This window comes from Stegodyphus dumicola, chromosome 4, assembly GCF_044657685.1.
Source record: "Stegodyphus dumicola isolate Sdum_Otavi_A_Nest chromosome 4, ASM4465768v1".
NCBI lineage: Eukaryota > Metazoa > Arthropoda > Arachnida > Araneae > Eresidae > Stegodyphus > Stegodyphus dumicola.
In genome coordinates, this window is record NC_140771.1 from 173,275,483 (window position 1) to 173,302,752 (window position 27,270).

Below are 27,270 nucleotides of genomic sequence, written 5' to 3' on the forward strand. Positions count from 1 at the left end.
CTCAGTGTCATCTGAATTAAAATTTGCAATGGAGCTGAGAAAAGTCAAACTATAAAACTATTTCAAACTATTAAACTAATTGTCAAACTATAAGACACCCAAATTATTCAGGAGTCTGTTTATGTTTCAGGCTTCTCATAGGTAACAGCAAATAAAATATTTTGCAAAATTGATGATAAATTTATTAATAAAATTATCCATAGAATAACTTTAAGCATACTCTCATTATGATCACAAAAATTCTTAATATCTGGGCCTAAAATAATTCTTAGACTATTTTTATACGACTAAAAGAGTGGTTGAAATATGTGACAGTGATTGACATGAACTGAATGAGAAATTTTCAGTCGACATATTAGTACAGCTTACAGACTAAGAGGATACGCCCGGGAAAATGAATTACACCATTGATGAATTACGCTAATGGATTCCATTGCACTTAAAAACTACGAAGTATTGGCGTGGAGAACGCTTTCAACTTGAGTGACTGCGGTAAAACAGCGGATAAATCAATTAATCTTATTTTTCCGATGTGAGCCTGTCCCTCAGCACTCCTCCAATCTACGTGGGTACCTGCCTTGTCTTCTCAAGCAGCTATCCGAATGAAAGTCAAAAAACAAAAAGTGGCAGAAAATCGATAGTGCTTGACTTCACGCCAGAATTTCGTTCCATCGACCCCCAAAGCTGGCTATGTGGTGGAACGTGGCCGAAATGACCCAAAAAATTCGATTCGATTACACAAATACGAGAAGAAGAAGGAAAAAAAGAAGCCAAATTAAGCAAAAGAAAACGTCAACCCAGGTCTTTGTTCTAGCTCAGTAAACAAAAGACAACTTTTAATTCAGCTGCTGAGGAAAAACCTTTTCGAAAATTACAAACGCAATCAGCAGCTGTATAAATAAACATAAAATTCTCCACCTCCGGGAATGAGAGACCATGTCATTGTTGTTAAAGTACTTCATGGTGGGATAATTGATAAAACGACATCGTAGTTTCGGAACCCGTTGCTAACTGGCTTAGTAGCTAACCTTACAAATAGCTTGTGGAATTGTTTGCACTCTTTCAGAGATGTTTCTTTTCAATGTAACTTAAGGGCAAATACGTTCAGCGAATTTCAAAGCAACTTTTATGTTCTTTGGTACATGTTTTGTTTGCATTATACTAAAAATAATTATAACCTGAAGGAAGAAAATATTTATTTTCTAATATATATAATCTTCTTTGCAAATAAAATGTTTTAATGTTAGAGAATTCTTTTTTTAATTGCTAACATAGTATGTCTTAATACTATGTCGAAATCCTTCATCCTTTAACAACAAAAAAAAAAAAAAAAGTAAAATCAACTATCTTGAAAAACCTGCATTTTTTTACTTTTTCCTGCATTAAAGCATGAAACATTTACAAGCTTTAGCAGTATAACTCCGCAATCTACGAATAAATAATAATTAAATAAAACTGTTAAGTTAATTTTAATTAAATAAATAAATGTCCAGACAATAGACTTGAACAACAACATTTTAAATATTCCTTGACTCTTCTTGGGAGCAACAGTAAAGGTGAGGTGGTGAAGCTATGCTGAATTAATGGCGTGGCTGCATGTGGTACCTGACGTCGGTTGCGTATTACTACTTGTAGGGTTTCCCTTAGTTATTTAACCTATTGTTCATTTTTTTTTTATCTTTCCTGAACTCCTCAACTTCCCCTCGCATTTCCTCGCCAGAATGTAAATTTAAAATTAAGTGAAGTGAGTATTTAAAAGGGTGAATCTTGGAGTTTATTCAGAGGGTGTTTTCGCTAGTCAGCGCGCATTTCGCTTCTGATCTTGCTGTTGAGCTAAAAGAACGAATTATTGCTTATACAGGTGTCAGAGCCTGTGGTTTCGCACCTCGTAATAGCTCGAATACTACGACCTGTGAGGAACTGTGCATATGAATTTCTACCTTTGTGTGGTCCGAAGCAAAGGCCTGCGCACACTAAAACTTTAAGAACTGAAAATTTGAACGACTTTAGAAATGACACGCTGTATTTGAAATTTCAAATGTGCATGTAATGCCAAACCATGGACAGTGTTATACTGATTGGCATTCCGACCAAACACGATTCGACGAATAAAGACTGGAAAGAAAACTGGGCATGTAAGGGAATGAACACACTTCTTCTTTACTGATATGAATGTTGTAAATGCCATCTATCTATTTAGGCAGTCATCGTGTTTTACCTTAATAGAGATTGTAAAGTCATAATTCTGTAGAGATGTGCCTTACATGCAAAAGATAAAGATAATATGCCTATTTTTACATCCATTACTTCACTTAAATTAGAAAATATATTAGCTTAGCACATATACAATGTGAATAAAAATAAACATTAGATGTGAGTCATCGGCACAATCAAAAAATAATCACAGGCGAGAATCTACGGTAGTAGCAAGCACGCTAGCCAGACGATTTACTAGCCATATTTTGAAAGCGAATACAGTGTTTTTTAATTTTCTCACTAATGGATGTTTTTACAGACTGTTATTTTTGGTTACTAATGGCATCAGCCTGTATTGGATTAGAAGAAGTATGGAGCCTCTTATACTACTAAAACCTAGAATTTTTATATATTTCTAACGAGTAATGAATAAAATCACAAAAAAAAAAAAAAAAAAAAAATCCCAAAATCCCATGCAGCCGGCACGTTCGCTGAGACACGAGCCCAAGTTTAACTACCAGTGTTCAGCGGTTTAAACGATGAAAACCGATTGGCTTTCAGGTACTAGAGAAATGCAGTTGGGGACAAAGAGATAGGAAAGATTACATATAGTATCGGAATACAGACAAACGACCAGAAAAAGGAAGATTTCAGTTTCAAATTCTGCAAGCGAATACAGAGTTTTTAATTTTCTCACGAATGGGTGTTTTTACAGAATGATATTTTTGTTTTCAATCTCTATGGGGCTGAAGGAAGTTCTGAGCCTCTTACACTACTAATACTTAGAAAATTTACCTATTTCTCACGAGTAAAGGCAAAATGTGAAGACTTAAGAAGTTTAAAAACTTTCATTAGCTTAAGCATTTTCCCAAACTACACTCATGTCCATAAATTCGGAGTTACGCGGAAATCGAACTCTAAAATAAATATATCACCTGTAAAATCACTACACACATCTTCAAGAATCATATGCAAATTTCAGGAAGTAACCAGATGACACCGATGGTACGTCACAATGACGAGAGTATAAGAGAGTGATATATAAGGAATACAAGCAAAGAAATAAAATAGATCGCAGGCGCTTTATAAGCATTTCAGTGCAATAACCGAATAGTTATGACACAAAGGACGCATTTGCATGATTTTTTACGTGGTAGAATTATCGGCCGTCTGGAATGTGGGCGTACCCAACTGGAAGCATCAGACGAACTTGGAATTGCCCAGAGTGTCAACTTCAGGCTTTGGCAACGATTCCAAGCTGATGGTAATGTGAGTAGACGTTACAGCACAGGTCGCCCCAGAGTTACAACGCCGAATGAGGACCGATATTTGGCAGTTACTGCCAAAAGAAACAGGCGGAGCACGAGCACAGCCTCAAACCTGTCTCGTCAGCTCTCTTCAGCCACTGGTACGACAATTTCAAGCTAGACCGTGTACAGACGCTTAGGGCAGATTGGTCTATATGCTCGTAGACCTGTCAGGTGCGTTCCACTTACTGCAACTCACTGTCGCCTGCGGTTAGCCTGGAGTAGAGAGCATGCATTTTAGACACCGCAACAGTGGGCTTGTGTGATGTTTTCCGACGAGTCCAGGTTTAGCTTGCAGTCTGATTCTCGCCAGACTTTCATATGGAGAGCTCCAGGTACCCGTTACCACCAAGAAAACATCATTGAACGACACCGTTACGGTGGTGCAGAAGTGCTCGTTTGGGGTGGAATAATTCTGGGTTCCAGAATTGACCTGCATGTTCAAATTGGAACCATGACAAGCCAAATCTATCGGGACGTCATTCTGGAACAACATGTACGTTTGTTTCGGGGCGCCATGGGGGCACAATTTGTGTTTACGGTTTACAACGCCCGTCCTCACCGTGCAAACATCGTAAGCGAATGCCTTCAATCGGAGGATATCACCCGTATGGACTGGCCAGCATTCTCACCGGACTTGAATCCAGTAGAGCACGTGTGGGACATGCTTGGCCGACGAGTTGCAGCCCGTCAACCTCCTCTTACATGTCTACCGGAACTTCGGAGATCATTGATTTTTGAGTGGTGTAATATCCCCCAAGATCAGATCTATAATTTGATACTCAGCATGCCTAGGCGTTGTACGGACTGTATTGCGTCGTCTGGAAGACATACATTGTATTAACAATCATACCAACCATGTAATATTGGTTTTTTGTAAATAGGGGTTTTTTTTTTTTTTTTTTTTTAATTTGCTCCAGGGAGAAAAAATCGCTAATTTTTTTAATAATATCAAACATATACCATCTTTTTTTGCTCTTTACCTTTTGTTTAATAAATAAGCTTTACAAATAAGTCAAATTTGTTTTGCTTCTAACTCTTCCTTTGCCTGATTTTGCATTATCCTTAATTTATAGAAATGAGTGTAAATTTTCAAATTACGTATTCTTACCTGTGTATTGCCTATTGCTTGTGTACGTATCACATCAACTTAGTTTGGACACTTTTGCTCTATTGTGTCTTATAATGTGATTCATAATTCATAATGTGACTGAAAATTCATTCATAATGTGAATACTAGCATGGCAGGGGTAGGGGAAAAATTAACATATTTCTTCTTTTTCTTGACCTATAAACATTTATAATTGAATTTTAATGATTACATGGGACAATTAATTTTTTTTTCAAAAAGTATTTCAAAATTTATTAGTTCTAATTGTTTTTAATTCCAGTAAAGATATAGCAATTTTCTACAATTTTTCACCATATGACTTAATTAAATAATAATTAAATAATAATCTCGTATTATTTAAGGGGGCTCATACACCTTAAACCATTATGAGCTTCGAATTATGTGACTGTTGCAAGAATTGAGATATTTTATTTATTTAAAATGTAATTACCTCCAACCTTTTACAGCTGACTACATAATACAGCTGCTTTGGAAACTAGTAACCAGAAAGTTTGTGTTGCCACAAATATTTTTGTAATTTAATCAGCTTTGTCACAAACGTTTTCTTCATTTTTCCACCTTGCGCGCATGATATTTTAAAAATGGCTAATGGTACAGACTTGAAATTTGATGGAATTCTTTATATGGGCACTATTTTCTAACTGAACCAAAAATCCGATGAATATTTTAATATTAAAAAAATTTATGCACGAAAACATTACAGATTTTTTTAATAAAATACATTTTATAAACTCAACTCAAAAATAAATAAATAAATAAATAAATAAATAAATAAAAATTTAACATGAAATTCTCAGTTTTTTTGTTTACAGTAGTTTCCAAATGTTATAAAAGCTATATATAAACTATGGAATTAAATAACGCAACAGATAATTTTAAACTGTACGCGCAAGGTGAAAACATGACGAAAATTTTTGTCACAAAGCGGATTAAATTATAAAAATATTTGTGGCAACACGAACTTTCTGATTACAATTTCAGAAAGCAGCTTTATTATGTAGTCAGCCATAAAAAGTTGGAAGTAATTGCTTTTAAAATAAATAAGTTATCCCAATTCTTGCAACAGCCACGTATTCGAAGATCATAAGGAGTTTAAGGTGTATGAGCCCCCTTAAGTTAATTAAATAATATGAGAGAATTATTTCAAGCATTTAAATCAAAAAAAGGCGAGGGAGGAAATGTGTCGTCGCAGGGATTCGAGCTACATAACTTTGTGACTACTAAGTGGACGTACTACCAGTTACAATAGGGAAACACGCAATTGAAAAGGCGAAATTCCTTACATTCTTCCCACATAAAAAGTGAATGAGAAGACAATATTTAAATTCGATAAATCCAAGTGATGGCAAATTATGCTCTACTGCAGTTAAAAAAATAATTGGATGTCGCTTATACACTACTTCGAATATTTTGAAGCAACACAGATGAGGAAACTATCTATGTCCTATCGGCATTCGAATTTCGGATCATATGATGCTAAACGGATGTACTACCTCATAGACCATGAAGGTACACAGTAGGAAAGGTGAAAATTATTCATTACAATTAACATGTGTAACGTGTATACGAGCCAGTTTCCCTTAGAAAGCCTTCGCGAAGGCATCCCTCCTCTTAGGCAGATAGCCCTAGTGTGCTTTGCCATAATTAAATAAACCAAACCAATCATTACAATTAAAAAACTCCATTCATTACGGAAAAAAAAGGTAACGTAAAATTTAATAAATGCTCAGCAAATATCCAAGGCTACAAAAAGGTGTTGATAATAATTTTATCTTTCATAACGAATTCTTAATAACGAACAGTTCCTTATTTTCTATCATAAAATAAAACGCAAGGATTTTTTTTTTTTATAATTTTATTTTTTTCTCAGTTCAGTTCCAACCATACATACGAAACCGATATATTTTCTATAAGAAGATGTCCAAAAAAAAAAAAAAAATTAATTCTTACAAAAGAATTTTGGAATGTAATTCCAACCTTCTCTAGGAAGAACAAATAAAGTGTTGCAGCAATATAGAGGGGTGAAAAAAAAGAACATAAAAAACGTTGAAAGGAATTTATCGCGACTAAGACTTTTCATCACTTTTCAAAGAAAGGTGCTTTCGAAGATCTTTGCTACAAAGTGATCGATAAATTGTTTCACGTTGCTGAGAGGGGAAGGGGGGAATCCTGGATAAGGAAGTAGGTGCATGAGCTTTTCTAAAAAACTTCCTCTTTCCAGTTTTTTGAAAAATTAAAGTAGTCGTTGGCCTGTAAATACGAGAGGCCAAACTACTTTTTCAGAGTTGGGTAAAAGTTCCAAGTCTTACTTTTTACGTTTAGTCATGAAACGGGAGAAGGAAAGTACTTGAAAGAATCGAGAAAATGCATAAAAGACGTACGTTAAGAGAAAATTCGCAGTTTTCGGATCACGTTTCTATGATTGTCAAAGGAAGTGGGGTGTTATAAAGCGCAGCAATGTTACCTAAGATTTTATCAGTTCATTTAGTTTATATATAACTTCAATCTCTCTTCCAACACAGTATAACAATAATATAACGTACAAATGCTTTTGCTTTTGCGACATGTTATCTTCCGCTCGAAAAATGCGTTCTAACAAATTCTAACGCTGAAGTAAAATGCAGTTGAAATTTTTATAGTATTATAATGAAGCATAATCAATCACTGACTTATTAAATTGAAAGCCTTACTTTAATACTTACTTGCTTTATGACAATAAAAATTTACGATAATATTGAAATAAATCATCAGTCTCTAAGATGGGTTGTAAAGAATATTTGGATTTTCTGTGCAGGAAACGTAAAAAAAATCACCTATTGAAAACGTAAAAAATCACCACTACACCGATGGAATTCAAATCGCGAATTTTCGATGCGACATTTCCTTCATTCTCCCCAAAATTAAAGAAAGGGGAACTAAAGAAAGACACGAAACCCAGACGACTAAGTCCAAGCGATGACGAATTACCGTGCACTGAATTTGCTCGCCACTATTAGATATTTTTAGAATTTTGGTACAAGAAATGTAAGAAAGCAACAGCTCCCTGGGATTGTAACTATGGTTATTTCAGTTGCTAACTGGATGTACTAAACACTTACATCACGAGAACAGTACGAGAGGATGTTATAATTCCTTACAATCTCCCTCATATACAGACTCGAGGAAATAATCTCCCCCAGGAAAAGACTCGAGGTCCAGTCAGTCAAATCTAGTGATAATGAGTTATCATCAACTATATTACAGTTCGGGTGCCACTGTAGATACTAGCTGAATTTTCTGTACAGAAAACATGAAATCAACTGTGCCGGGATTCGGACTGCGAAACTTCCGATGGCCTTTGCTATTTTCTTACAACACCAGAGCATGCATGGGAAAATGCAATAACTCATTACAGATGAACTGAAATCATAAGAACATATGTTATTTCAGCTGATAACTGATTATACAAAATTATTAGAGATAAGTTATTATAAAAATGCACCGTTTATTAAAAGAAAAAGCTACGTCTGTAAAGAAACATATCAATTATAAATAATTTAACCAAATTAAATATATTATAACAAAAAAAAAAAAAAAAAAAAAAAAAAAAACTCATTTCTACATATCGATTTACATTTCAAGGTAGTATTTAATATATGACTTTACGACAACAATATATGACGTTTCTATATTAAAATTAGTTAAACATTTTTTGCAGGACCATTTTCATTCCAGTCCATTATTTATTTCAGAGCAATAAGCGGGCCTTCATCTTATTTGAGAGACTGGAAATCGAAGCATCCAAGGGGACTAGAAATCATCGAAATTTTCGCGATCATCTTCAGCTTAAAAGCATATTTTGATCAGAAAAAAACTTATATATATATACTTCTTAACATATAAATTATTTACGATATACAATTGGCTGTTTCTCGCTATCGTAAACTGTGAAAGTTTACCTTAAAAAGTTCACAACTGAGTAAAAACATAACTGTTTCTTTTTTAGCTCAGATTTATTTTGAAGCAGGAAGCATGAAAAATGAGCAATGGTTATTTCAGCAATAGTTTACTCTCGCCGAGATTCAAACTCTGATCCTTCCGATGCAAACCGAACGTGCTTCGAATGACCTCCCAAAGGCAGTCACTTAAAAAGCGACTGTGGAAGAGGGCGAGCAGTCGCCAAATCCAGGTGTTGACAGTTATCGTTAAAGACATTTTTGTTCGAGCGTTATTTGTTGAGAAATCTAAAATTAAACTAAGAAGTTATTAATAATAAACATTTCGTATTACACTAGAATTACTTTTGAACAACTATCACCATATACCGTATTTTCTCACATATTTTTCCACCTAGCCGTTTCAGTTACAGGCTTTGAAAATTTAAAAATTACTCGCGTAATATTCTTTCTCATTACGCTTAGAAAACGAGCTCCCTTAAATTTTAAAATGAATTCCTTCATGCTGTAACTGTTCCATCTTACTAACAAAGACAAACCCTCGAAGACTGCTTGCGAAGGTCACACCGAACCTTTCTCTTCTAACTGTTCAACTTTATGCCAGAACAATACAAGAACCGACCTATCACAAAGAAGCAGATACGAGCAGATATTCAGTCTAGGATTTCCCTTGAGTCAACATCACGTTTACCTTCTATAATTAATTTTCGATGATTTCAGGCCTAAGGAACAGCAAAGACAACAATAAGGACCGAGGAGATTCAAGTTAGAAAGTAGAGATAAAGATATATTAGATATTTTAATGTCAATATTAATATGTATGCGTATTGGAACGCAGGTTTTATGTTAAAGAAATAATATTGTGTTAGTTACTTATAGTTTATCCATGAATACTTTTCATTTGTTATGTTCTTGCAACCGTATCCTTCGGGAAGTAAATTATTCGCATCACTTTCCTCTCTTGATTTCCGGACGATAAAATTAAGAAAAAAAAATCTGACGTGTACACCACATACATGTAACAAAAAATATTAAATTATACGCATTTTTTCTTGCATTTCATTTAAATTTCTTGGATTAAATTAAATCTACTTCGCCGACAACGCATAAACCACAAAAGAATAAATGCATTCTTTAAAATTCACTCTATTTGTTTACCATAGCGACACTCTGGCACTAGGTTCACTTAACAATATTATATTTCGTTCATATTATAACTCAGAATGCACAAAATTTATATCAGTTAAAGAATTATCTAATCGTTGCCACACGTTCTATTCAAATACTATAATAAAGGTAGAACGAAGTATAAAAGAAATTAAGCAAACAAAACAAAAAGGAAACAGTTTTTCACAGACGATTGAGTATTTCTCATTCAATTAATTCAGTTCTCACTTCACGACAAGGTAAAAATACATAAAAAATCAAAATATCTGTATTAAAAATTAGGAAGTAAATCTTAAACATTTATTTCCTCGAAAAAATTTCAGAAAGGATTAAGCATGATTTAATTCGCAATAATAAATGAAGGCGTTATTTTTGTTGTTGCGAAGCTTAGTCTCTCTAGATTGGCAACAAATCTACTATTCTGCTGTTTCAAATGTAAACAAATATGTCCGCCATGTTATTTAAAACTTAACCGCACTTAAACAGCTTTTAAATTATTGATAATTGTACAAATATTGCTTCCAGGTTTACGAAATGCATAAAAACCTTAACCGGAAGGTAAGAACAACATAATTCAATCATTTTTAAAGCAAAAAATGTACAATTTACAAACATATAAGAGTAAAGAAACTGGGATCACTGAACCGGGTAACAGAGTGGATATATATATAAATATATTTATATACGTTTGGTGCGGCCGATTGCAACCAAAATACGACGTGCACATCTACATGTTATAGCAGTTCTATATACAAAATTTCAACGTTCTGAGGCTACTCGTTTTTGAGTTATGCGAGATACGTACGTACGTACATACGTTCGTTTAAAAAAAAAAAAAGAAGCCATTTTTTTTTAATAGGATACTTAAATATTTATGCGATCTAAAGTTTTTTTTTTTTTTTCCTGTTGATTCTAAATTTTCGACAGCAAAAAATTAAAAAAATCTTTTTATAAAATCGCATAGTAAAAAACAAAGATTTCGATTTTATTTTTAAAAAAATACGGAACTACGAAAACTTTTCTTAATACCTAATTTCAATAAGCGGCTCTTCGAAAGCCAAATGTTTGATAAATATTTTTATAAAATTGCATAGTGAAAAACAAAAATCTCAATTTTAACAAGAAGGGGAGTGGGGAATACGAACCCTTGAAAATCTTTCGTGGTACCTTAATTTCGATAAGCTATGCTGCAACTGCAAAACATTTAATAAATATTTTTATAATATCCCGTAATGAAAAATAAAAATCTTAGTTTTAATGAAAAAAAAAAATAACTCTCAGAAATTTCCGTTGTATCTGATTTCAGGATGCGGCTCTGCATATTTCCTTAAAAAAAAAGCACACATCCGTCGAGCCGGAGTCGAACCAGCGACCTATGGATTTCTGCTCTACTTCCTACAGTCCACCGCTCTGCCAACTGAGCTATCGACGGATCGGTATCAAATGCGATTTAAATACTTTTGTTAAGATATTAGGACCGCCCTTTGTTTTCGTTTTTCGATAGAGATGATAACATGAGCGAAACTATGAGTAACTAGTTGAACATGATACAGAATATTAGGCGCCGATTTCGGACTTTTCGACACACATGTGGCTCCACCTAGGGGAACACAACTGAGTGTCATTTATTTAAAATTGAATGCATTTTTAAAGGTATTAAAACCAAATCTTCTCGCTCGAGTTTACAAGTATGTGATTCAAAATATTTAATAATTTGAGTTTTAAATATGATGAATTTTAAAACAATTTTTTACAGCTTTTTTAAACATATAGAGTACTACTTGGGGTCTTTGAAAATTTTGTTATTTTAAATTGATTCCTTGAATTTTAATAAAAATATTATATAGACGCACAGATTAACGGCCAAGATGAGCGATATTCAGTCGCCTGTCTAAAAACGCAGATTCGAAAAATTATAGTTCCATTAAATTTGGATTTTTTTCCAGCAAATAATAATAATATTATTATATTAAATTAATTGATTAACGACATTTTGAGAAAAGGGAAGAACTATCCAAGGCATTCAAAATAACAATTTGCGTTTCTAAGATAACGATTTTCATATAAATTTTTGACAGTACTTTCAAATGTCTAGTATTATATTAAGACACTGAAGAGTTTATTAATTCAAATTGATTGCTTTCATTTCAATAGAAACATTATGTATAGGGTTACGGCAATACATTTTGCTCAAACCAGGATATTTTTGAGTAAATGCTCATGACAGAGGATAAAATCTACTAGGATAAATAACCATGATTGAAAAATCTAAATAAAGTTATCTATATTGAAAAATCTATTAAAAAATTTAAAAATCTAAATAAATAAGTTGTTAAAAAAAAAAAAAAAAAAAGAAAAGTAATTGAACAAAGTAAATAGTTCACTTAATAACTCAACTGAACAAACACATCGTATTATTAAGAAGTGATTAGTATTTATCACTAATGTGAACCTGCTTTAAAAATTATTTGTTATTTTTAATGGTATTGAAACATTCATTGCAATTTAGTTCACTGCTAATTTTGCGGCTTTGTGAAGCTTTTACGATCGATTCAGCTACTCTACCTCTTTCTTCAAAACAATATTTATTTTTGAGAATATTCTTTCGTCTGGTGCCGGACGTTTCTGACAGGCTGAAAATGTATTTATTCTATTTGGAATGTTTTTCCTTTGATATGACTGAAAAGTTGGATACATTTTATTCACAAATTTTATTTTTCCAGATTTCATAATCAGCTGACCAGAAAAACATTCGAAATCACTGTTTCATCAAAATGTTGATTCGTGTTTATTGTATTATCTGCGACAGTTTCGTTAATTTTTTCACCAGAAGCTTCAGTTTCAGACCACATTAACTGACTGTTATTTATCCAAACAAAAGATTTTGCTTTAGCAAAATTGTTTCCCCGTACGTCAGTGTAAGAAAGACATTTGTCATTATTTTAGGGAAAAACACCAAAATCCTGGATTTTCAACTGGGGGGCATAATGCCGTCAGCCTTTTATTCGCTTGTTAGATATTTAATTTTAGTTTATGAATATATACCAAAAAAAAAAAAAAAAAACTTCTTTTATTCAAATGTTGGTATTTATCAACCGTTTCTATACCTTTCTTGTTTAATTTATAAAACACATTAAAAAATAATTTAAACTTTGTAAGGAATCTTATCTTAATTAACCAGTTATCTATAATTTCAGTCTTTTCTATAATTTTTCCTTTCTGTATTCCTCACCAGAATACAAATGAGTAGCGAGTATTTAAACTGAAGTTTTTTGTTTTGAGACGGAGCATATTTCTGGCATCGCGTGCGCTCTACGTTTGTAGTTTCCTACAAGTTCTGATAGTTTTAATTATTCGGTTGTGCGTTCTTTCACTGCGAACACTTTCATTCTGATGCTCCTAACTAGGCTATTAAATACCACTAGAAGTTAGTCAGCCAACTTCTAGTGGTATTTAATAGCCTAGTTAGGAGTTTGATTTGATTTGAAATGTTCTATTGCATTTTGCACATTCAAGAGCTGTGACAATTGTAGTACAAGACAGTGCCGCGAGCCTTCGTGGTGTAGTGGTCTGCACGCTCAGTGCGTAATTGAGAGGAACAAACATAAAAAAGATCCAAGTTATTCAAAATAAAACCCAAAATAAAATAATTCGTGAATAAAATAATTCAAATAAAATAATTCAAAATAAAATAATTCGTGAAATTATTAATGCACCCTGTTTCATCCCAAATTCATACATTCACAGAGAACTTCAAATTGATACTATACAAAATTATATAAAAAAACTTTTCCTTTCTGTAAATTTTTTCCTTTCTGTAGTATTACATCCAAACAGCTGTATCAGCTCTTTGCAATGCTCACCTTTACCTACAGCAAAACACAAATATCCTTCGGATATTCTTACCTAACACTTTGTTAATTATTTGAAGTATCTACTAGTACCTTACTGATCCAACATTTTTTCACATTGCTGGTCTATTTTCATTCATTTCATCTTTCTTCGCCGACTGATGGCGGCTAAGTGAAATATCCCATTCTACCATCTTGATTCTTCATATTTTCCTTTTGTTGTTCCTGACATTCCTTTATCTGATGCAAAGTAAAAGCGCGCTTTCGTGCGCTGTCACTCTCTTTCCATTGAGAGAATTGAATCCATTAAGAGAATTGTCATTCTCTTTCCATTGTCACTCTCTTTCCATTGAGTCAAGTAATTGAGAGGTCCGCGGTTCGATTCCCGGTGAACCTCACTGCTGAACCGAAGGGCCCGAACTAAACCCCAAAGAACCCGTTTGAGCTAAATCCCGAGGATGGCATGGATGTTTTTAAGCATATAGTATGTGTGCGGCAAGAAGCACTCAAAATATACGGTGAACCGAAATCCTCTCGAAAGCTTGATGGTAGAGAAAGAGGGCCGAGAGAATCCCTCGGAATTTGGGACGAAAGCTTAGCTGTTAGCAAGGCCCAACGATACCTAATATGCCTACGTGGATACAAAAATGGCGGTCTCGATTCAGCCTGTGTAAGGTAAAAGCTAAACAGCAACTTTAGGATTGCACATGTTTTGAATAAACTTTCGAGGGAGATTTGAATTTGATTTTTCGAGGGTCTTTCGATCTTGTTCAGGCGAGAAGCGAGGGGGAAAGAAGAAGAAAATGTAATACAAAGCTTAGTAAGAATATTTTGTTTCTGAAGAAGAAAGACCGGTTTTTAGAAATCGATAGAGCTTTTATCCAAGACCTATGCGAATTTTTTTTTTTTTAAACCAAATCGAACGTTTTACATTGGTCTATTTCTCTTACAATTAGATAAAACAAAAATATTTATATGAATATAATAATTGAACTTACTCTGGTTTCTTTTGGTTATCATACACATGATGTTATAATTCACAACGACATATACATGATAGCAAAACTACTAAAATTAAAGCTGAATACGTGAGCCAGAAAATATCACTGGAAATAATAATAGCAGTGATACCTGACACAGTTGCGCCTACCAGTGGCCGAGCGGTAAAATTGATGGTAATTCCAACCTGGGTTCGATTCCAAACGGGTTCGCTGCATCGGTATTTTCGTGGTTTTTTCCTTGTCTAGCATGTGCGCAAAGCCAGTTTCCCTTAGAATCTCCTTGCCATAGGCATCCTTCCCTTAAGGCAAATGACCCTAATGTGCTTTGCCTTAATCAACTGAACCGAAACAGAACTGGCACAATGATAAAACTGCTGAACACTGTAGTAGTTAGACCCGGTTTCGAATCTTGCGAACTGCCTGATTGTATGAATTTTCGTATTATTATTATTTTTTTTTCCAATGGCAGATTGTGAACAATTACAAATGTAACCCAGTCCATTAATCTATACAAGGCCGGATGTGGTGGTCTCTTTATTATGGAGGCACCTAATAGGTGGGCCACCATCGCCTTTCTTATGAAGGGTCGGACAGTTACAACCATGCCTTTTCCGGGATTCGAACCCAGGCCCTTCGGCATCGCAGTCAGCTTCCTTTTACCACGATACCGACTGGGCGGCTTTTCGTATTAAATTTCATGTTAAAAATTTATAATCAACGAAACCAAAAATACATTATCACTAAGAACGATTGAAGCATTAATAAATTAGAAAATTATACTGACACACACACAAAAGTGTGTTATAAAAAAAGTATATGTAAAAACAAAAAAGGAAGAACTTCAGTTTACGTCGAAGTTGACAGTGCATACATATTAAAAAAGAAATAGAAACCTATATGATGTTGGTGAAATAGAGTGCAGTGCCTCGCTAATCAACAGGAAGTCCATCCTATCAGACATATAATTATCAGGTCCAATGTCCTCTCAAAAATATCTCAAATAGCATAATAAAGAGGAATTCAGAAAGCTAGTGTGAATTTTGTCTCATATGGGTATAAATGCTTTGAAAATATAGTAGTTATTTCATTAATTTTTAACTGTAGTTTTAAAATACAGCTTTCTGATTTTGCAGGTGACTACATAATTGTAGCTCTGATAAACTGCTTTTGATTACCGCTGAAATTATTGATTTTTTTTATCGTTGAGCAGTGTCTTATTGAATATTTATAAAATCAAATAGTACATGGTAATAAAAGTTAGAAATTTTATTACACAAGATAAAACGTTATATAGTAAATGGATCTACACTCTCAAAACATTGTATACGGGATATTAGCAAGGGAATCTTTTGTCTCAATTTGTAAGATATATGCATCCAAGATTCAAACACGTTTAGCAAGAAATTTTTAATTGGAATGATGCATCATTTCGTTATAATTTAACAACCGAAATGTTTCCTCAAGTTGATGGTACAACTCAAAAGAAAATTTCATTCCAGAAATTATTCTTTTTATGGAGTTTTCATAACCAAATATATTTTCAGAAAGACTGTTACTTTTAAAGACTAGGAATACCAATATTCGTGACGCATTTGTTGTACTTAAAGGTATTAATTTTAATATTTTCAATGAAACAGAATAAAAAATATCTCCCAGAATCATAGGCTACTAACTCTAGAAGTTAAACTACTTAGTAACTCTATATCAGTGGTGACGAAACTTTTTGGAGTCGCCTGCCCAAAACCTCTTTGATTAAATCCCCATCGAAGAGCGGTTTACCATGTTTTGTCAGGCACAGTGAAATTTGTTTGTGGTATGTTTTAGAAAGATAATTACAGAAACCAACTTTCTGGTAACTATAATTCCACAATTTCCCTTCAATAAACATCTTCCGCTCAGCTTCATCAAATTCAGCAACAAACTTGTGGTTGGTGTCTGACACTAAATGTGCGACACTTTCACCCACAGAATGCATAATGCTTTCCTATTGTGTTCAGTAACTCCAAATGATTCTATCCAGCTCTCTTGAAATGAGCATCCATTATCAATGTTTAATTTTGCCTTTTTTTGCTGGAGTCATTTGTGAGGGTTCAAGACCTGGAGTATAGAAAATCTATTTAATAATGAAAGTATTAAAACTCATCGGCAGTTTGTAATAAATTTGAATTCATTTAGCAGATATTAGCTGCTTCAACTTTGACGTATTCTTTGCCATGTAAAATGAAATATGAATGGCCCAAACAATTGAAACGTCATAAATTGGGTCAATAAATATGTATAGTTTTTCTATGCCAAACTATGAAAATCTTATATACAGGCTTAGGCCCTGCCAATGGCATTATGCCATACGTAAGTAAGTGAAACGTTCAAGAACAGACTAAAACAGTTATTTAAATTACATAGTATTATTTTATTGTGATTATTGATTAAGGAAATAATATTTTAGTCGCGTGCCGGCTGATGAGGCTCAGCGTGTCGATTTTGGCACGCGTGCCATGGATTCGCCATCACTGCTCTATATCCTTTGATCATTCACTTTTAGCTTATAAGGCATTTCACCCTCCTTCTAGCATACCTTTGTGGTTTAACGATAGCTCACTCCTCGCGTATTCGAGAGGTCTAGGTTTCTTCAGTTTCCTGACGTCGGAAAAACCTAAATAACTCTACAAGTGGGGCCCTAACTGAAAGGTGGTGGACGATGCTTCATCACTACCAGGATTTGCTGATTCAGTCCCCTAATCTCCAGTCACCCTTTAAAAGAGGGAGTATATAATGTATTTTCTCTCTTCTTTCCGCATGCCTTCGTGGTGAAAACTCGACGCGTATTTGAGAGGTCCAAGGTTAGAGTCCCAGCGAGAGCACTGCACATTTTTCACCTATCCTGCTTCAAAATAACCTAATGATTCCACAGTGGCCCCCGAACTAAAAGGTGGCAGATAATTCGTCGCCACCATGATTTGGCGATTGGTTCCCCCTAATCCCCAGTCGTCGTTTAAAAGGGAGCTATATAAGGTATTTTTTCCAGCTGGCCTTCATGGTGTAAACACTCGGCGCGTATTCGAGAGGACCAGGTCCGAGTCCCGGCGAGGGCATTGCTCATTTTTCATGTACTCCTGCTTCAAAAGGCCTAATCCCCCCCCCAACTTTAAGAAACTTTGATGATCATGGGTGGCCTGATTCCCCCATGATTAAAGAAACTTTTTCTCCCTTAATGCATTCAGCAGGAATCTTACTTCGAATTTCGTAACTTGATTATTTTTTAATCTTACAGAATGCGCTAAATTTGTTAAGAACAGGGCATATTAACAAAGATTCTCGAAGACTGACCAAGGTGCTCCTGCTTGCTTGCAAAACCATGCTGTAAAACAAACGAAAAATAACTAAATAAACAAACTGTGCAATCAAAACTTGATATCTAACTGAAGAACACTCTACTTGCTAAACAATTTGCAAGGTGCCCTTTTTTTTGCTCTAGGGCTCTTTTCCAGTTATCTCGAGTCCAGTTTTCTCGAGTAAAATTGATGATCTTGTTTACTCTAGAGTCACCTCCATCCATCAATTAGTTCAATGTTTCAAATGTTCTTTTAAGCTCTGTACTTTCATCTGCACATATTAGTAGTGAGAACCTTCCAACCGTACAGGTTTTTCACTTTCAGAACAATTTCAAAGAAATTAGGGAAAAAAAAAAGCTTTTGAAATGTTGGTTGTGTAAAACTTAATAACCCAACTTTTTTCTGATTTATCATCCCTTTTTCAAGGTGCTTCCCTCTCATCATCTAATAATACCATAGCAAAAATGGCATATTGGCAACAGTGGTCTTTGGAATGTAATCTTTAGACCCTGACTGCATTTCAGACCTTTAGGTATCTTCACTTCAAATTATCAGTTGGTATTTATTACAATCATACGGAAAATTTATAATGATAAATACTTCTCAAAGCAATCTTCGCAAATGAACATGACGTAGTCTAAATAATCCAATCCAATGCTGAAGATTTAAGTGAATCTAATATACAGACGCAAGCTTAAATACTGCTGTTGATTAAGTGCAATATATCAGTGAATCACAGTAAAATTAATTCTTATCTGATAATTCAATGCACAGTCTTAACGCTACTAGTCGACAGCGACAGTCTTTAGGTGAAGTTTTAGTTACTGTTAATTTAGTTGTGCTATAAGCTTTTCTTGGTATAATCTCCTTGACATTTATGCTGTCCAAGACAGACTTTAAAGTTGTAGACGATATGATAAGTACAGAATTTATATTAATAATTATAAGTTACACATATTAGAAGCATTTTCATTTCATGCTGCTGTTGCTATTTATCCTCCTTATATGAACCAGAGTCTAGATCAGATCCGTGGATTACTCATGTTCAAGAAGAAATGGTCGCTGGCCAAGGATTTGGGCACATTATACTGTACAACTTTGCCTAGTTCTATGATAATTTTGATCGAAATCTAAAAGTCATGTACTTCCTCATCACCAGCCACCAACCTTTCAAGGAAACTTTCGGTTCTAGAACTTTTTAGGTGCGCCATACAGCGAAATTATTATAAATTTACAAACATTTAAGATTTCTTCGAAATTGGAATTCGGACCCGACAGTCAGCTGCACTCAGCACCGTTCTAAACAGGGCAGTATAGTTTATGATCCTCACGTCCTACAATGTATTTATTAAAATGCGAAAATGCTGTATAGGTTGCACATACAACCCTTATTGATAAAACACTCCTATCTAGATCATATGAGACAATACTTAAGTGCTTGGTTATATCTATTGTCTCAGTAAACATTCGTGGTTCAACCATCTATCATTAACTTAGATACTTACAGAGCTAATTTTCGCTTAGTTTAACTAGAAGACTATTATTATGCTACATGTGATGCCAGTTCATAGAAATCATTCTCTTCATAATGTCAACATGCGGGATTCGAAAAGCTAATTAGCCTAGATCAGCTTTTCTCAATCTGTGGTTGGCAAACCAAAAGTAGTCCTTAACGCTCGCTCTAGTGATCATCCCAGACTTTCAAACAGACAGAACGTAAATTTAGCTGGGCACTATAGCTGAAATTACCGGAGTTTGAAAATTACACATGGCAATCGTCTATCACTTTTTCACCTAAGACTGGCATTTTATGAAATTATCGGTTAGCTTACCTATAGTCTCCCCGCTCTAGTCTCAGAAAAAAAAAGATATCTAAAACATTACGATTATGGAGTTTCTTACCAGCATAAATCGAAACAAAGAACAACTAAGCAAGAATCGGCATGCTTGTCCATCTTATTCATGTCAGTCCAACATTTATCTATAATTTTTCTTTTGTAATTAAGATAACATTATCCAAGCTCTAATGGCTTTGAATTTAAAAACAACTATACATTTTCTTCTAGCAATTTAATCAATTGTATTTTTAAAATGTAAATACTCTAGTATTGTTCGACCGCCTTATCTGCGACCATAAGCGCAAACACGCATGCGCCATTTGGACCGAGTTATTTTGAAAATAGGGTGGAAGGATGGGGACTTTCTTTCTCTTGAGCATATAAATTTTCTCTTTCGGGAGTGTTCACATGATCTTTCGCATCACAGCAAGTAATAACGCCCCTTTTGGACGAGTCTATGGTTTCGGCAGAATGCCAGCCAAGGTTGCGTTTGAGACGGTTAAACTATGCTAACATGTGCTAGAAAATATTTTCCAAAGGGTGGCAGCACAGGCAGAAATAACCAGGACATCAAAATTTCGCCATTGGCAGACCAAGTATAGTCCCGCCGCACTAACAAAGCACTTCCTCCCCAATTTTGAGGAAGAACACCCCAAAGGGGCGGTCGAAGAGTTTCCCATCCCTCTTCATCTACCACAACCTCTCGAAACGACCTTTGGCTCGCCGTGTATTTTGAGTGCCTCCTTGCATCACAGACGCTGTTTACAAACATGCATGCCTTCTCTGGGATTCGAAGGCAGGACCATCGCTACGGCAGTCAGCTTCACTACCCACTATACCGGATGGGCCGCTTCGAAAAGTGATAAGAGTAAAGTACTCCGTAGAAACATCTAATTCATGAAAGTGTTCCCCACCTGGAAAATGTCCGAGAAACGCTCCCCTGTATAGCTGCCACTGATTCTCGCTTAGTTCAGTTAGAAGTGCATTACTATCGTGCATGGTTGACTGTAAGTGACTTCAGTTCTGAAGTCACTTAGTCATCCTTTTTATCAATATGTGGGATTCTGCCTAAGTGGGATTCTGTCAGCTGTCATTAGTCTAGATCAGTAGTGTCAAACTCAGAATGCATGTAGACTGCATGCACGGTCTGAAAATAACTGAACTGTCAGATATGAAGATGTTTGTTTAAAATGATGATGAAATGAAGATGTCTATTTTTACAAAATAAAAAACTTGTTCATAAAAAAAAAAAAAAAAAAAAAATTAAAAAAAAAAAAAAATATTTTAAAATTCCGTTTCTAAATATTTATGAAAACGTGACATGAACAATAATAATATAAAAGTTAAAAAATCAATGTTTATTTATTTTCTGTCCGAAATCTTAAGTTTCGTACCTGTAAGAGATATTCGTTCGTTTCACTTTGTAATTCAAATATACTGACAGTTAAATAATAAATTCTTAGACTGGCATTCTTTTCAAATCATTCTAGAAAGTTCAATATAATCATTAAATAATTTACTTAAACTAGAAATAAAAAAATTATGAAAAATTTCGAAGTTTTCAGAGAAATGTTTTGCATATGGGACAAAATTTGAGAATAAATGACAACAACCTAATTTTTCTCTCTTAGTTATTAAATTTTTCTTCGGGGCATAAATAAAAATGTATATGTTTGTATGCAAATAATTACAAACTCTTTATTTCTTAACTACAACTTGACACTTGATGGTATTAGATTCTGATAAAAGTTTGTAACCTTGGAGAGAAATTACTGGAAATTATCTTAATCGTGAATTGTAGACGCCAAGCGCTCCATCGGATTCTTTTCTTACAGTTCTCAGTAGTAAAAACAAACTGTTCGTATATAAATGTATTCCCAAACAAAAAGATTATTCTGTGTCCAAATGTTCGCAACTAAGCATATTTATTTTTTGACAAACTCCAATAAAAGTTAATGAAACCTGTATCTTGAAATCTTTAAATATGATTTATATCACATTATAAATTAATTAACAGCGTTTAAAGATTTCCTGCAGCATTGTTTACTTTCGATTTGGTGGAAATGAAAATGTAATAACTCGCCGCCCAACCGGGATAGGAGTTAGCGACGCTGATTGCCGTACCGAAGGGCCCGGGTTCCAATCCCGGAGAAGTTACGGATGTTTATAAATGCATAGTGTCTGTGCGGCAAAGGGGCACTCTAAATATGCAGCGAACCGACAGTCCTCTCGACAGGTTGATGGCAGGTGAAGTACGGTCTAGTTGGGTCTTGCCAACGACAGGCGCAATATTGACTCCCTGCCACGGTGAATTGCGTGGGCTGTTTTCTCTGTTTCAAACAAGCAAGATTAGTAACAATAATAACAACATGTAATTTAAATTTTTCACTAATTTCAAATAACTAAGATCTTATTATTATTATACACTAGAGAACAGGGGCTCCGTTGCCTTGCAGTCTAGCAGACTGCCTTACACGTATTAAAGTCTCTGCCTCCGGAAGCTATCTACTACCCGCTCCACCACAACCGGGGTGGGTGGCAGGTCAGACGGCAATTACTGAGTCTTAAAACAAAGAGATACATGGGCAAACAGGCCAGTGTGCAACAGAGGTTTCAATACATAGTCTGGATTTACAATTTTTTCTTCTAATACATACGTCATACATTTATCACAGCTTATTTACAATCAGTCCTTTGCGACATACTTCAGCCATTAATATTGATTTCAGACATGCAATTTTACACAGTTCTATAAAAATTCCTGTGACCAGGGTTACAATTACTGTTTTCAGAAAAAAAAAAAAATAGTCTGCATAAACATACATCTTAGATATACAATTATAAGACATTTCTTATTCAGACAATTATATACAATTTAACATTAGAATCTTAGGGATACAAGGAAAACATTGGTATACCAGTCAATTTTAAGCCAAATCTTTCTTTTCTTTTTTTTCAAAAAGAACTTCCTAAATAGCTATATATATATAGAGGACGTAGAGTTTTAATTTTAAAAACCTCTAAATGCATCTTACCGTAAGATAGTAGAAGTATGTTAGATTTACAGCATACCATAAGTAAAGTTCCTATTAATCATTACTATTAATTTCTTCAACCTATCAATACTTGAATACTGTTGTTGCAATTTAAACCAAGAGTACCAATTAGTTACATGAGAACTATACACCACAGTATTTTTGATATTTTAGTACATACTTTTACCATTCTATTAAACTTATATTCAACTCAGATACTTCAAATACAAAACAAATCAAAACAAAAAATTTAATATATATATATGAAATGTAATTTCTCATACATTATTTGTTTTGTGCAGCCGAGGCAACAGGAATGAGACAAATTTTGGAATATAAAGTGGTAGGTTTATTTTAGCATCCATCTCGTAAGCGTTCTCCTCGTACCTCGAGCAGAAGCCCTACTTATACATACGTGTACGTCACGAGGCTCCTCCAATCAGCGATATTAATTGAAATCACGAGGTGACGCTATCTTCTCATCAGGAGTGTTCTTAAGTACTTTATGTAATATGACAGATTTATGAGTTTGGCGATTTGGCGGGCGCCAACAGGTTAATATATTTTATACTAAAGAAAGGATTTCACCAAAATTTAGGAACAGGGATGCAATTTAGGTAGAGAATCGCCAACACATTATTAAGCAATATTAATAGAATTTAATTTAATCAATTGCTTTAAAAATATTATTACATATATATATAGTATATATACATACACATGCAAGTGAGTTCAAGAGACAGTTAATAATGGAATATACAATGAATATAATACAAAAATCAACCTGCAAATACTTAGATACAGTTGTTACTACTATACAATTGCTGTACATAGCAATAATACTACCTTTTCTTTTAAAAACAGTAATAGTATATACAGGACTAAACAACACAGTATTTTATGATGCTATATTACATACAGTTACTATTCTATTAAATATATATTCAACACAAATTATTCATTTACAAACAAGATGCATGCAATAGACTTCAAGATACAGTGAATACTAGAATGAATAGTAATTTCAATACCAACCCTAACTAGATTGTAATATTAACTTCATTATCCTGAAAATACTTGGTTACAATTATTACAATTTTTACGAATACTGTACGTAACAGTGATACTACTTGGCCACATACGGCCCAATGGCCGCTCGTTTCACACCCCTAATCTAGATATCGCTCGTTTTACCAGAAGCCTTTTTACCACATGCATGATAGTTACGTGGGATTAAAATCGTCCTCTTTAAGTCAACATACGGGATTCAATCAGTTACCATTCTCCTGGATGTTAATTGTATTTGCCGCTAATCGCTTAGATTAACTAGAAAGACCGTTCCCATCATGCATGTGATGGCAATTAATTTAAGTCCCTTAAATTAAAAAAAAAAAAAAAATTATTATCAAATGCATTTTCAATAAAGTTTGAAATTTTTAAAACGATGTTACAGTACTTTATCTCCTGAAACCAAAATTCTTTTTTGAAATTGAAAATATCAAAGGGGAATGCCGACACATGTTCTTCGTGATAACAAACAAAAGAGGTGATTAACTTCCAGTTTCAGGAAGCGTTAATTAACGACATATTAATTCAGTATGCTAATTACGGGTGAGTAATATTCGGGAGATAGGTTCATAATGAGCCAACAATTCTCCCTCCTAGGAAAGACCGGATGCAGAAATATCGTTCCGCAAAGAAAAAGGTAAATAATGAGAAAGGTACCACAGTTAATTCGAATAAAAATAGCTCGCATTTTTCGAAAATGGAAAGAATAATTCGGTTAAACTGACGCAATTTTGGTTTAAATATACTCATAGAAAAAATTTCTCTCTAAAGAAGAAAATAAAAATGAAGAAAATAATTACCGTAATTAAAAGATATTCTAAGTTATCAAAGAAGTTCACGTGCTTTTTAGGATTTTAAGTCTCCCTCTTTAGTGTTGTATTTATCTTCTATACAGCTTCGCCCATTCTAAGCTTACACCTTTTTGATTTAACTAGTATTACAAAAGGTTTGAATAATAATTTAATATTAATTATTTATTTGTATAATATATTAAACTCGGCAATATTATTGTTGTTACTGAATCGTCCGCCTAAACTAACAGGTAAATGAAAACTAGTACTTCGGAGGAATTCGTCCAGCTACGATTGATCATAGATAAGGTAATTGATTTATCGTTGCAAAAATTTTCGCGAATTACGCAGATTTTCTAAGATTTCGCGAATTTCGAATAAATCTACAAATTTTTTACCTTCCTAATACTAGAAGGACTTTTCTTCTGTAAATATCTGTTTCCGTGTGCTTTCTTGGCGTAACTGCTTAGAATAGGTTACTCGAATATCGCAAAGCAATCAATGGATACCTTCGTGGAGGACTTTCTAAGGGAAACAAGCCCATATTTATATTACACAGTTAGAAAATCACGAAAACCTACTATGAAGTCATAGCGGTTTTGACAGCTCGACCACTGATGGATGGAAGTAAGTTTCGATGGTATTCGGGAGGTTCAGAATTCGAATCCAGGCGAGAACATTGCAAATTAATTATTCGTGTTTCCAGGTCCTTCAAATATTTAATCGACTCTACAAGTGGCGTATGCACTAAAATATGGTGGAAGATAATTTTTCTCCACCTGGATTTGGCGACTGGACGAAAGAATTTATGGAATTTTCTCTTTCCTTACTGTTTGTCTTCGTGGTGTAATTAGAAACACGTCCGATTCATAGTCGGAAGATCTATAGCTCAATTCCAGAGATATTTTTCGTGTTTTCTTCTACGACAAATACTTGATCAATTCTGCAATATTTTTTTACTTCTATTGTGTCAGATTAATTTCAAATAAATTTTTATGCTATTTTCCATTAGTGTTTCCTCAAAATTGCACTACAATATAAGTGTTTTCTAAAACCCAAATCAGATATTCAACTACTCATAACTGTTTTCCTGGATATCGAAATAAAGACATTTCCAGAAATTAAACAAAATCGCTTCATACTATCTACCAGTTTGATGAACTAATATTTCGTAGCCGAAGGATTTTTTTTTTAACTCGCTTACTGAATTAAAAGAGATGTGTGTGTATAATGTAAAGTATAAAACACCATCCAATTAAGTGCTAAATTTGATACAAAAAATGACAACACTGAATAGGTTTCCAGTAGTTAGAGTCTTTATATACGTAATAGTCCAAAGGGGCAATTTGCCTTTTCTTTTGGTATTTTGCGCTGCTTCATTAGAGCTATCAAATTTTGAATAACGTACGTCTCCACACAAATATGGGCATCTGAAAGTCCAAATTTGGAATTTGTTTTATTATCTATTTCATATTGTGTAAAGTATTTATGTGTTTCTGATATGTGTTTCTGAAATTCTAAAGCTATGCTCTTTTCGACGTTTTGTAATATTGCTGTTGTACTGAATTTTATTGTTTAAGTGTGAAGAACGTGATATTTAATTAAGAAAGGTAACATACAGAACGTTAAAAAAAAGCCCCTTTAGGCGTGATAATTTTTTAAATATTTATTTAGTTACGTATTAGTTATTTGTGTCTTGCATAGTTTCTGTTACATATCCCTCCTTGGAGTATAAGTGTAAATCTTTCACCGTGAATATCTTCGTGAGGATGTTAGCATAAATTCCACTCCGTGAAATTTTCGTTAATTTTTATTATTAATTTCACGATGGCGCTGCTAATTTTGCTTTTCTTCCGATAAAATTACTACCTCAACGGTGCATCTAAAAATAGAAATCTAATTACCAGGTAAACATTAGTAACTAGTAAAAAATATAGTCATAGTAAAAAATAAATGTATTATTAGTCCAAAGGGATTTGAATCCCGAAGGACTATTAGTTTCGTTTTGGCATTTTGCGTCGGACGGATAAATGTCGGTTCACTTTTCAAACTGTTGCCATAAAATGTTTTAGTCCTGCATTATATTTGAAGAAATTAAATAATGAAAATCTGCGTAAATGTATGTATATTTCTCACATTGTCATAAAATAACGGTACATAGAGTCATCGAATTTTGAATAACGTAATCCTCCAATGAATATGAGCATGTGGAAGACCAAATTTGAAATTTGAAATTTGTTTTATGATCGATTTCCTATTTTTTAAAACTTTGACGAATTTTTGATTAACAAACTCAAGGATTTCAAAGCGAGCAATGGCAACGTTGTGCAGAAAAAACATTTTTATCTCCAGCGCGTGAGTCTCTGTATCGGAAATTCTAAAGATATGCTCGTTTTAAAACTATTTTGCGATGTTGCTGTTGCACTGGATCTTATGGTTTAAGTGCGAGGAACATGATATTTAATAAAGAAAGGTAACACACAAAATGTTAAAAAACGCCCCTTTGGACGTAATTTAAAATCTGAAACATTTCAGTTTTTTTTATAAATATATTAAATTAAAAAAGATAGAGAGGTGCAAAATGCTTCAAGTTTGAAAGAACCACAAACAGCAGTTA

At 33.9% G+C, this 27,270-nt stretch overlaps 1 protein-coding gene and 1 non-coding gene across 4 annotated transcripts in view; both read right to left on the minus strand.

Moving 5' to 3' along the window:
• The window catches only part of LOC118197748 (uncharacterized), a 429,345-nt gene that overhangs the window by 352,675 nt on the left and 49,400 nt on the right, over positions 1-27,270 (minus strand). The gene's annotated exons all lie outside the window — the stretch shown is intronic.
• On the minus strand, positions 11,083-11,169 carry TRNAY-GUA (transfer RNA tyrosine (anticodon GUA)). The gene is given in 2 exon segments: positions 11,083-11,118; positions 11,133-11,169. It is a non-coding gene; the product is annotated as a tRNA-Tyr (tRNA).